Source organism: Wolffia australiana, chromosome 1, assembly GCF_029677425.1.
Source record: "Wolffia australiana isolate 7733 chromosome 1, ASM2967742v1".
NCBI lineage: Eukaryota > Viridiplantae > Streptophyta > Magnoliopsida > Alismatales > Araceae > Wolffia > Wolffia australiana.
In genome coordinates this window covers 4,327,503-4,338,452 of record NC_135835.1, presented here as the reverse complement: position 1 = coordinate 4,338,452, position 10,950 = coordinate 4,327,503, and the positions used below count along the sequence as shown (strand labels likewise).

At 40.0% G+C, this 10,950-nt stretch overlaps 1 long non-coding RNA gene across 1 annotated transcript; it reads left to right on the top strand.

The window, feature by feature from the left end:
- Positions 1-5,175: 5,175 nt before the first annotated feature.
- LOC144714212 (uncharacterized) lies at positions 5,176-5,975 on the top strand. The gene is made up of 3 exons (XR_013584286.1): positions 5,176-5,516; positions 5,722-5,779; positions 5,861-5,975. It is a non-coding gene; the product is annotated as an uncharacterized LOC144714212 (long non-coding RNA).
- Positions 5,976-10,950: the final 4,975 nt, after the last annotated feature.

The following is a 10,950-nucleotide window of genomic DNA, read 5'->3' as shown; positions in this document are numbered from 1 at the left end:
TTGCCGGCTACCTATCAAGCTATTGTCAGTCGACCACCACGTCCGAGATCATTTCATTGCTGGATTATCTCATCTATTGTTGGTGTTTGGGAATTACTCTGCCCAGTTGGGTACGAATCTTTCAGTGTTGTTCCTCTCCAACGGACATGATCATAAGCCGGAAGGCATCAATCTCGACTCGGGCTTCTTTTGTCTACGTGCACCTCGGTTGCACCCACCACAAGCACTCTGGCCGGAGTCTGCAGGTCATGCATTCTCCTCACCTCTTTCGCAGTATTATTATCTCCCTCAGTGCCTTCCTCGCATACTCCACTGTCTCAAGTGATATTCAGTATTTGATATAGGATTTAGCCACTGCCATTGCATTAGGAAGTTCTCTTTGATGGAACTGGAACCGCTCGTTCATGTCGATAGTGTGAACATTATCAGACGAAGATCATCCCCGCCATGTCGACCCTTCGTGCTTATCACGTGGGTCATTGGGAGTTTGATCGTGACAAGACCGGTCACATGTTGTCCAATTAATCTGCATCTCGGGTCACCCAATGTCTGAAGTATTTCTTGTTATTATTTTGTCAAATCCTATACATAATGCTACATCATTAACATCACATTTAGACTCTATCTTCTAGACGTAACACGATGTGTAAATTCCAACCGTCATGTTACATCACATGGTTTCCTCCCTACTGCCTTTGTCACCACCATGAAGAGGTAACATTTTAGCAGGTGTTATGCTTTTGTGAGTACCCTGCTCACATCCACACACACGGCTTGTCGTATTTATCATCCTTGCTGATGCAGGATGACATCGCTGACGTCGTCTCAAGGTGTACCGAGGTGATGCTTGGATACTAGGAGATAGTGCAGACGTTGTCAAAGACGTTGTTTGTCGGTATGGATCTACAGAGATGCGACTACGTGATGTGATGAAACCCTAGGTAAATGTACGTGCATGCCCCGACTTGTGGGGTTCGCCGGGCTCCATGCTCCATGGCAGGTGACCGATGGCAGTGACGGTGACTTCCTGACCCTCGTCGGAGAGACAAAGGAGTCTGGAGCGCCGAACGAACTGAGCCCTTGGGTGCTCTCACGTAACGGATGGGCTTGGCCCATTCCTAGGGAAGACGCTCATTGTACGCTCTCGTGTCCGTTTATACTCTCACCTAATCTATCTCGAGCGCAGTGGAGTGCAATCAAAAAGGTATATGACAAAAGATAGATTAACGAGAGGGCTAGGGGAGCCGGGTACATCTTCGGTGATGTCATCCCGTAGTCGTCGCCCTTGACAATGTAGAGATACTGGGGGTAGGGTCGGTGAAGCTATGTCGGAGGTGGCACGAGTCGCTCAACTAGCAGCATGGCGTGGCTCAAGAATGGTGATGCAGGAGCGGAGTCGTAAGGGGAGGGGTGTGGAGTGCGGACAGCGGTGGTGACAAATGCGTCGACGACGGTGGTGCGGGTTGTGGCAGCTCGAGCTGCGATGGCGCAGACGGCGACACGGCGTTGTGGAAGCACGATGGTGGGGCGAGTGACATCAGCGATGATGGTGTGAGCGGTGGCTCGAGCGGCGACGCGACGGTGCGAGTGACGGCGGCACTTGACGAAGGCATGGGGCGCAATGGCGGCGGCGTTTGGCAAAGGCGCGGGAAGCATTGGCGTCGTGAGCGGCAACAACATGAATGTTGAGGCGGCCCTATGGTAGCGCGTCAGCAGCACTGATGACATCGGTCCGAGCGGCGGCATCTGGTGTGCGCAAAAATTGGCATGACAGGGAAGGCACAGGTGCAGCGGCGGCAACCTCTAGCAGAGGTGGGGGCGTGGCAGCGGTGCCCAACGGGGCCGCGGAGCGCAGCGACGACCTCCTGCGGAGGCGCGGGTGCGGCGGCGATGGCCTCTGGCAGAGGCATGGCAGCGGCACCCATCAGGGCCCGCAGAGCGCAGTGGCGGGCTCTAGGGAAGGCACGGGTCACGGCGGTAGCCTCCATTGGAGGCGCGGGTGCGGCAACGGCGGTCTGCGACGGAGGTGCGGGCATTGTAGTGGCAACCTCTAGCAGAGGTGAGGGACACAGCAACGGCACCCGGCATGGCCGGGGAGTGCGGCAACAGCCTCTACCGGAGTCACGAGACGCAGTGGCAACCTCTAGCGAAGCTGTGCAATGCAGCGGCCGCCTTTGATGGGGCCGAGAGACTTGGCGGCAACACCTGGGGAGGCACAGAGTGCAGCGGCGGCCTCCGGTGGAAGTGCAAGGCACGACATCGGCCTCCGGTGGAGTAGTAGGATGCGCCACATCATTCCTCTCTTCTTTTCTTTCTGCCGTCCTTTCGCATGATTGGGAGTCTTTTTTTCTTTTTTCTTTGTTACAAAAATAACCTTGACTTTTCGCTTAATCTTTACTTAGGAACTATGGGCACCCCTCCATCCCTAAAATAGGGATGGTGATGGGCCCTAACAGAGGTCCATAAGAGGAGGCCCATTAAGCATAGGGGGCCCCTTAAAAACAACTAATCAAAACACAAAAAAAGAAATTCTAAAAGGAAAAGGGGCCGTGTGCGTGGATATGGCCCGAAATTAAGAGCGTGGGGCCTTCGACGTGGCGTATTGATCTAGCGGGTGTCGCTGGTGACGGCGTGGGTTTTGGCATCATCCTTGATGGAGCGAGATCTCGTGCTCCATCACTTGGATGTTACCATTCACATGTCAGCCCTTACAGCCACCAATTTTCTCCCAGATCATCACACTCTCACATCACTGTCTGAACAAACGTAAAAAAGTTACTCACTCAAAGCGTTAAAATTGACTAATGTGGTTCTACACAACTCATGTGTCCACGTCGATTGTATGTATTTAACTTGTGTATCATCTTATTCATTCACAGGAACACATGATGGAAGGTGATTTTGTGGATGAGACAACATAGAGATGGAGGATTATGTGCCCAATCATTGGTGAAATATTTGGATATCCTGATGGTGCATCAGCCTAAGCTGATTTGGCAAATTGCATGGAGGAGAGACACTCGAATAACAACTCAAGAGGCTCAATCTTCCTGAATTAATTTCTAATGACTGAGGAGTCCTGAAGTCAAATTTGAAGCATTTCTTTCTTCATGTGATCTAAATATCCATGGCCCAAGTAAAACAAGGGGCCAACTCTAGTGAAAATTATTCATGGATCTCGAACCACCATGGGACAAGGTGGCATGAAAGTTGATAACATTTTGATATTATCGATGGTTGCTAGAATTCTGGCTTGGCCAAAATACAAGCGCTCTGAAATAAACTTTTTCATCTATAACATCACTAAAAAGGTTTTAATCACATTAAAAACACCAAAAGAATTACCTTAGAACCTTCTTTTAGTCTTGATATTGCTCTCTCATCTTTATTTTCCTACACATGACTTTTTTCTTGGGTCTGTAAGATTTTGATATTTGAAACACGATCGTAATATTATAGATCATTATCCTACCTTCGTCCTGTTCTTCTCAACTATTTCTTTGTCTACTTCTACATAGAGTCTTTAGCCATTTACTGTATCTAAAGTTCGGACCTCAACATCCTTTTGCCTATGGTTTGAGCCCTTACTCTACAAATGCTGTTTAACAATAATCCGATTGTATCAATATATATATAAGATATTTTGAAAATGCTATATTTGGGCCATAAAATAGATGTATATCATTGTAGTAACCATGATGTTAATGATTCATCTGATTTATAGCTCCTGCCACTAGTATTGCACATGTGGTGGTTAGGACATGATAGGTTTTACTGTTGGCGGGCATGACAAGCCAAAATCATCAGAACTTTCTCCTTATTCTTTGAAGTTTCAATTGATTGTTGGCTCTGAAATGGCCCTGGAAAATAATGCTCATTAGTGCACATGCTAGCTGGAAATCAGTAGCCAATGGCATGCTTTTTGGTTGGTGAACAAGAAAATGAAGTAAAATTATCACTTAACAAATATTATTTATGCTACAATATAAAAAAATTCCCCTACTATATGGTAGGTTGTGATTAAGTATAACTACACCCAGACAAGCTAGTAAAAATAAATCTAAAACAAGGTAAAATAGTCATATATTTTTTATATAAGTTATCCAAAGTTAGATTTTTTTGGGAATTTTACTCATAATTCTTAGAAGTGAAACAAATTAAAAGTAATCAAATGAACTAAACCATCTCTCTGTCCGTGCCAGGCAATGGTGGCATGCAGTGGAAAGCAGCAGGCGTATCAAGACCTGGTGAAGTGCATCAACGGGAGAGGATTTTTTATATTATTTGCTTGATTGACTGGTCGAGCCTACAGACTAGACCCAAAGTCAGTTGACTCAATCTATTCAAAAGAATTGGTGGTACTGATCGCGAGGGGTCAATTTGATTAGCTTGATGTAATAACCTTGTTTCACATGCCCAAAGAGAAGCGTGATTTTTTTCTGAACTTTGATCAAATACTTGAATTTTGATGGCTTTCTCTTATTTGATACGAATGGAATAAATTAAATTCATTAATAAATCCTCCTGCAACAGTCGGTAGAAAAAGCCACGAATAAAAATTACAAATGGGAGAAAATTAAACAGAGATGCTCAAATGGTACTATGCCTTGGATTTGACTAACTGAAATTGGACGGCCAGGATGACTTGAATTGTTGCCTCATATCTACTCCTTGATGTTACAGATCTGGAACATTAACTTCCAGCTTTCAAATTTGCCCAGATCCACAAAACGTGCATCCATTTGACCATATCTCTAAATATGCTTTATTTGGGCCCATGATGAAAAAGAGACCTCAAGCCATACTCTGGTGCAACAAAATATTAGCGTTCCTTGGATAAATCTTCCAGTTTTGAGGTACTAAAACATAGGTGGAGCATTGGACGGCAACATTTAGTAGTTATAGCAACGAGGATGTGAATATTAATAGTTTTGGTTGATCTGCAATGACCAATGCTTTTGTCAGAGACATCTCCTTTAAAGATTCAGATAGGACGATGGATAGACCAACAGAATGGGGAAGACAAAATAACCTCCTTGTATTAGATTTCAGATGTTGCTTGGGACTTTTTCATGCATGAAAAAAGGTAATATTGGGAATACTTGATGTATCCATTTAATGTGATCTGAATAAAATCAAATGTAGGTTAAAACAACCAAGCCTAGGATAGGACAGGGCAAGATTATCGGCTGTAGTCATGCTTGATTTTAATGGTTAATGTCTCATTTCATTTTCGGCTATCGTCGGTGTAATTTGTTTTTGATCTCAGGAAGCGGGAAAGCAGGCCCGATTTGTCCGGGTAGTTATTGAACGTAAAATCCCGCTCTTCTTTCCTCGTCTCATTGCCATCCATCCTCCTCTCGTTCTCCTGCATTCCGCTGCCGCTGCAAGGTTTCTCGCTCTGAGCTTCTTGTTATATCTCGTTCGTAAATTGCGGTAACAGAGCAGAGACATAGGCGAAGGTCGCAGGAAATCCCTCCTCTAGTTCACAATATGCTTGGCCGGTTATTTTGCTGGTAGGTCCAACACGTCACGATCTTACCATCATCTGGCCGTGTTCTTGAATCTAACCTTTTTGGAGGATAAAAATCCGAGAAAAAGCCATTCATGTTGACGGTGACATTCGTGCCTCAAAACACCCGTCGAATCTAAAGCCTGTACCTATTTATTCTTTCTTTTCTTCTATTTTCTATTTTAATGATGTTTTGTCACCCTCCACAGCGCTCGATTCAGTCGTCGAAGCATTCACCCCACGGCCGAAGAGAGGCCCCCTATTAACGTAAGACAATCCCTCCACAAGCCCGTAACAATCTCTCTCCACTTATTTTCCTTCCTGAATCTGATCTTCAATGACAACCAGGAGTTATCTCATGCGCCAATACGAAACGATTCTGCCCATCATCCCAATGGTCTGCACCGCGTCACGCAGTTGAGGATTTTGATCAGACTTGACTCATCTGGCATGAATCTCGAGGTGAGATCCAGCCCAGCGGCCGGATTAGCGACTTCTGTAAAAACAAACGATGACTCCTTCCCTTGACTTCTATTCTGCTCCTTGGACTAGGATTCAATGACGATCCATAATAGATCCGTAGCGCCAGGAGTAACAACAAATGTTGACTACGATGAGGTCAGACCTAAAGCGCTTCAGGAGTTTAATTTTCTATTCTATGTTTCGTGGCTTAGATTTTATCATTGCAGACTAGATGACGTTTAACCCAAACTGCAGAACTACCGTAAAGATATGTATTACGGGCTGACGAGGGATACTCTCATTGTAAAGCTGTTAAGACCAAAAAAGTATATCAAGTCGGCAGCTGGCGACGGGGAAAGCTGCTGCATCTGCCAGGTTAATAAGTGGGAGATCAACAATCATTCTCATGCTGCAACCGCGTTTTTTGCTGCTATTTCATCTTCTTATATTTGAGTAATCCGTAAGTGTGTCGCTGGTAATGCAGGAGGAATACGAGGAAGGCGATGATGTAGTGATGTTGAGATGCAGGCACAAATTCCATGCCAATTGTATCGGCAGATGGGTGATGCGGAGGAACACCTGTCCCTTTTGCAAGAAAACAGCCCTCTATATCTAAAATCCTTGACCTCATGACAGAGCATTATCAAACGAAAGATTGCGCATGAAGGGGAAATGTGAATAGTTACTTGTCAATTCTGTCGCGTCAATCGTCCATCTGTTTTATTGAATTCTACACGGGTCACTGTTCAGGTTCACGGCTATCGCATTCTACCCTTCTCCATCTCCATTTCAAAATTTTGAATCAAGAGATTTCTATAGACTCTAAACTTCGAGTCATTCAAGAGAAAATTCATTGATGAGATTCATTGGTATGAATTAAAAGACGAAAAGGACGCACTCAAAAAACAAAGTAATTAATCGTCAGAGTGAAGTGTGGCCGAGATCCAGTAAAAACACGTGACAAAGACAAGTTTCTTACCTGTAAAAGTCAATTTGTCCTTGTAAAGGAGCATATGCTCCTACGCCCAAACATATCCCTTTTGTAGTCGATTATGTGATTACAAATGAAAGATCATTTATATGCATGTTTTTGAATCATGTTGGAAAATTTATCTAAATTCAGAAAGGAATTATGCCAAATTTTTTGAGTTAATATTCTCCGATTATATCACAGTATTAAATAAAATTTGATCCTAGATTAGGAGTTAAACCGCCATACAACAATATAATGTAATGAAAGGTAAACTGCTTCTGAATTGATATATATGCCTTGTGAGAAAATTTTAGCGTACCATAAATCATGTATGATTCACTTGGGTCTGAGTTCGTATCACCATTCAGTGCAGTTTTCTAACATTAAGTTTTAAATGTCAACTTAACATCCAGTGCAGTTGGTATTGATCCTTGTCTACCTAACATCACATTTCGTATCGTTGTTGTCAAATATTATACAAAGATACCAACTTATATCATTTACCTAACATCCAGTGCGATTATTGGCGTAGAATCACACTATTTTTGTTTGTTGTATATTAAAAGGTAGACTTCTCACCTATTCTAAATGAACTTCTGTATGCTTGATCTGCATACTATGAACTTGTTCAACCCCTAGTATACTATGATGCATGTCTATAACATTTGAGACTTCTTATGGTAAAGAAATAAATAATCTAAAAATTAAATGATATAAGTTGGTATGTTTGTATAATATTTGACAACAAACTCGATAAGTTTAAAATATTAGTTTGCATATCAAGTTTCAGAAAATGCCCTTGATCACAAAAAAAATTTACGTCAATCTTTAATTATTTCACCATTAAATTGACCTCATAAATGTGCATATGCGTGGATCTATTGACACTCCAAGTGAACCATTTTATTATTTTATCAGAAAAATACTTGATCTTTTTTTTCATTTTATTAATTAATTTGTTTAATTTACTCTCAAATTTTAATTGTGCAATTTTTAATCTAATTTGGTGAGGAATAAGTCCAATTAAATATATGTACTCTTTTAATCGTTATTAATTTATTTTGGGACAAAGGAAAATATAGGGTTTATCTATATCCTCAGAAAAGTTGAATTGACCTCTTTTGGTTAGTTATGGTAGATGGATAGGAGAACCTCGATATGTAAAACAGAAAGAAAGGAAAAGGAATAGTGTTTGTTATAACTAAAACACTCAAAGTGATTAGGATGATGAAATAGGTGAGTCCAGAATATGCCATGCCTATATTATTACCGTATACTATTATTAAAATAATCTATAGGGACTAAATAAGATGGAAGATAAAGTTAAACTAAAAATGTGTTTATTGTCTTTTAGTTCTTCCAGAATCAATATGAATTTTTGAGATTTTAGAAATCCATCATGAGTCTGGCTATTAAGGTAAAACCAAATGGTGGGGTAGGTGTCCTAGCTTACCATTTTAAAAGTCAGCAGCACCTTCAGAGAAGATGATCAGCACTTGGGTGACGCAACCCCATCATTGATAAAGCCTATATCCAAGAACCTAATTTACTTTGTTGTTGGGATTTCCTTATTTTCTTTCAAATCGTTTCCTTATTTTCTTTCAAATTGTAAACTAGTTATTTTTGTCTCTCCTCCAGGGTCCAAATTACACGAGAGCTGAAATAAATTATTTAGTGAATATTCTGAATTTAATTTTTTTGGAATTTGTCCTTAATTTTCCTCTTTTTAAACCGCAATTGTCACTCCCCTTTGAGATGGGACATTTGCTATATGTGTGTGGCTCTTTTTTAACAAGAAGCTTACATTTGGCCTCCATTCCTTGTGATATGTCACACGATCAGACCACAAACATTGTAAGCCCCATTTTCCAAATCCACCACCCTCATGTGTTGTTTGTCACCTCACCTACCATCTGCGTTTTACATCTCCCTCAACATAATTTTTATTCACTCATGTGAAGTTTATAATGAAGTCACTGAAGATTTTTAATGACTAAGTAAATTATGAAAAAATCATTATAGGTAGTACTAGTATTATACATTTTGTCTAAAATATTCCAATTTGAGACGATCACCAAAATATCGGGAAAAAATACCACTATCAAATCCTACTTATATGATAGGTATGACTGATCATTGGATATTACTTTGGGGACTCTAGAAATGGATGATGGGTGCTCTATAGGGTAAGATTTCAATAAACCGATCTCTGCATATCCCTAGATGCTATTATATCTAACTATCAACCAATTTGAAAAAAAAACAATATAAATTATTAATATCAGGTGATGTAATTTATCCCTAAAGCCTGCGGTACAAAAGACATCTTGAGGATGGAAAGTGGTACTTTTGAATAGGATTGTAGAATCATATATCCTGAGGTTCAAATTAGTCTTAACATAGGTACATAAGAAGTCCATGAAAGTGATTTAGTGGTCAATATGGAATGTTTTATCTTTGTATAAGAGGAAATTGACTCAATGAAGAAAAATGCATTTAACTCTGTGGACAAGGAAGTTGAGCTATTTGAGATTGGGATCTCCAATAATTTCTAGTATCCATAAGTATCGACTAAAATTGCAGACTTAGGTTTAATGGATAATCATACCATAAGACATTTGGGAGTCTCTCACTGCTGAAGGATTATATGTAGATAGAAACTACTGATGGTGAAGATTCCATGACAGGATTCATTTTCTATTTTATATCTTTTAGAGCCCATGGTGTATTCTTGGCACCTTAGGATCTTGAAATTTAGCTTAAATTGACCACTATTTTTTTAATCCATATTTTATCCAATAAATTATTAAGTCTGGTAAAAAAGCTTTTATTAGGCAGCTAAAGTTATTAACAAGACAAATACATGGTCCTAGAGGCTTACATGCATAAGATATGCAGTCTTTGGTTGATAAACTCAAATTTTAAGGACTTTTATGAAAGTGTTAAAATTAAATATAAATATATGTGTACCCATGCTATCCAGCCATGCTCTCCCCGCCCCCGCCCCCTAGTGAGACTTACACCTATTAATTAGACTGGTCGGTGAAAAAATGAACAAGATCTTCAAGAAGGTTGAAGTTCAAGAGCAAGCCCATTGTCCCGGTGATCTTCAACGGTTCAAGAACATGAACCGTTGAATCAATCATTTTAAATGATAAATGCATTTAAAAATGAATTTAATCATTTCATTACATTTAACATTTTTTAACTATATTATTCAAATTTTATGAAATTAATATTTAAATAACTATTGGAACAACAGGAAAATACTAATAAACTGACTTGGTGTTTTCATATTTTTCATATTATATTTTCTAGATTCAATTTTAGATTTTAGGATTCGCACCCATCGCCTTCCCAAGATGTGTAAGATTTCTACCCTAGTTTGGGAGCTAGCCTACTTGGTTTTGTAGTCCAGCCAAAAGAGTTGTTCACACTCTTGAACATTTTTGAGCCACCAAATCTATATTGTTCAGGACTACATACTTCATACTTACTCCTTGCACTCTCATCATACAACACTATCTGATGTTTCTCTAGATCTGGGGCTTTTTAACTCTTCACGTTTATGATTATCCAATAAAACCTAAAGAGTCCATGCAATAGTCCTTATCCACAATTCACTTTGATTTTCACCTAAAGAGTTAAAAAGAATCACCAATTACTTTCTTAGTGAAGAGTTAATTAAATGGTTTATAAACTTCAAGTTCAGAAAAATAGGTATTTCGTATGTATGTTTCCTGTTTTAGTTTTAGTAAAATTTCAGGCTTAATTTTAAGCTGACGTACTAGAGAAAGTTCCACAGATGCTATATTTTTTGTTATCAGAATTTTTCAGAAGACTCAATGTTTATGTCAAAAATAATTGCAGATAAAGAGAAACTGAGAAACATATAACCAAGTTTTTAAAATATTGATATTTGATACTCGAAAGAAAAACTGCGGAATTAAATTTCAACTTTGATGCTGCATTAAATAAATTCGGAGTTTTTACCGAACAATTC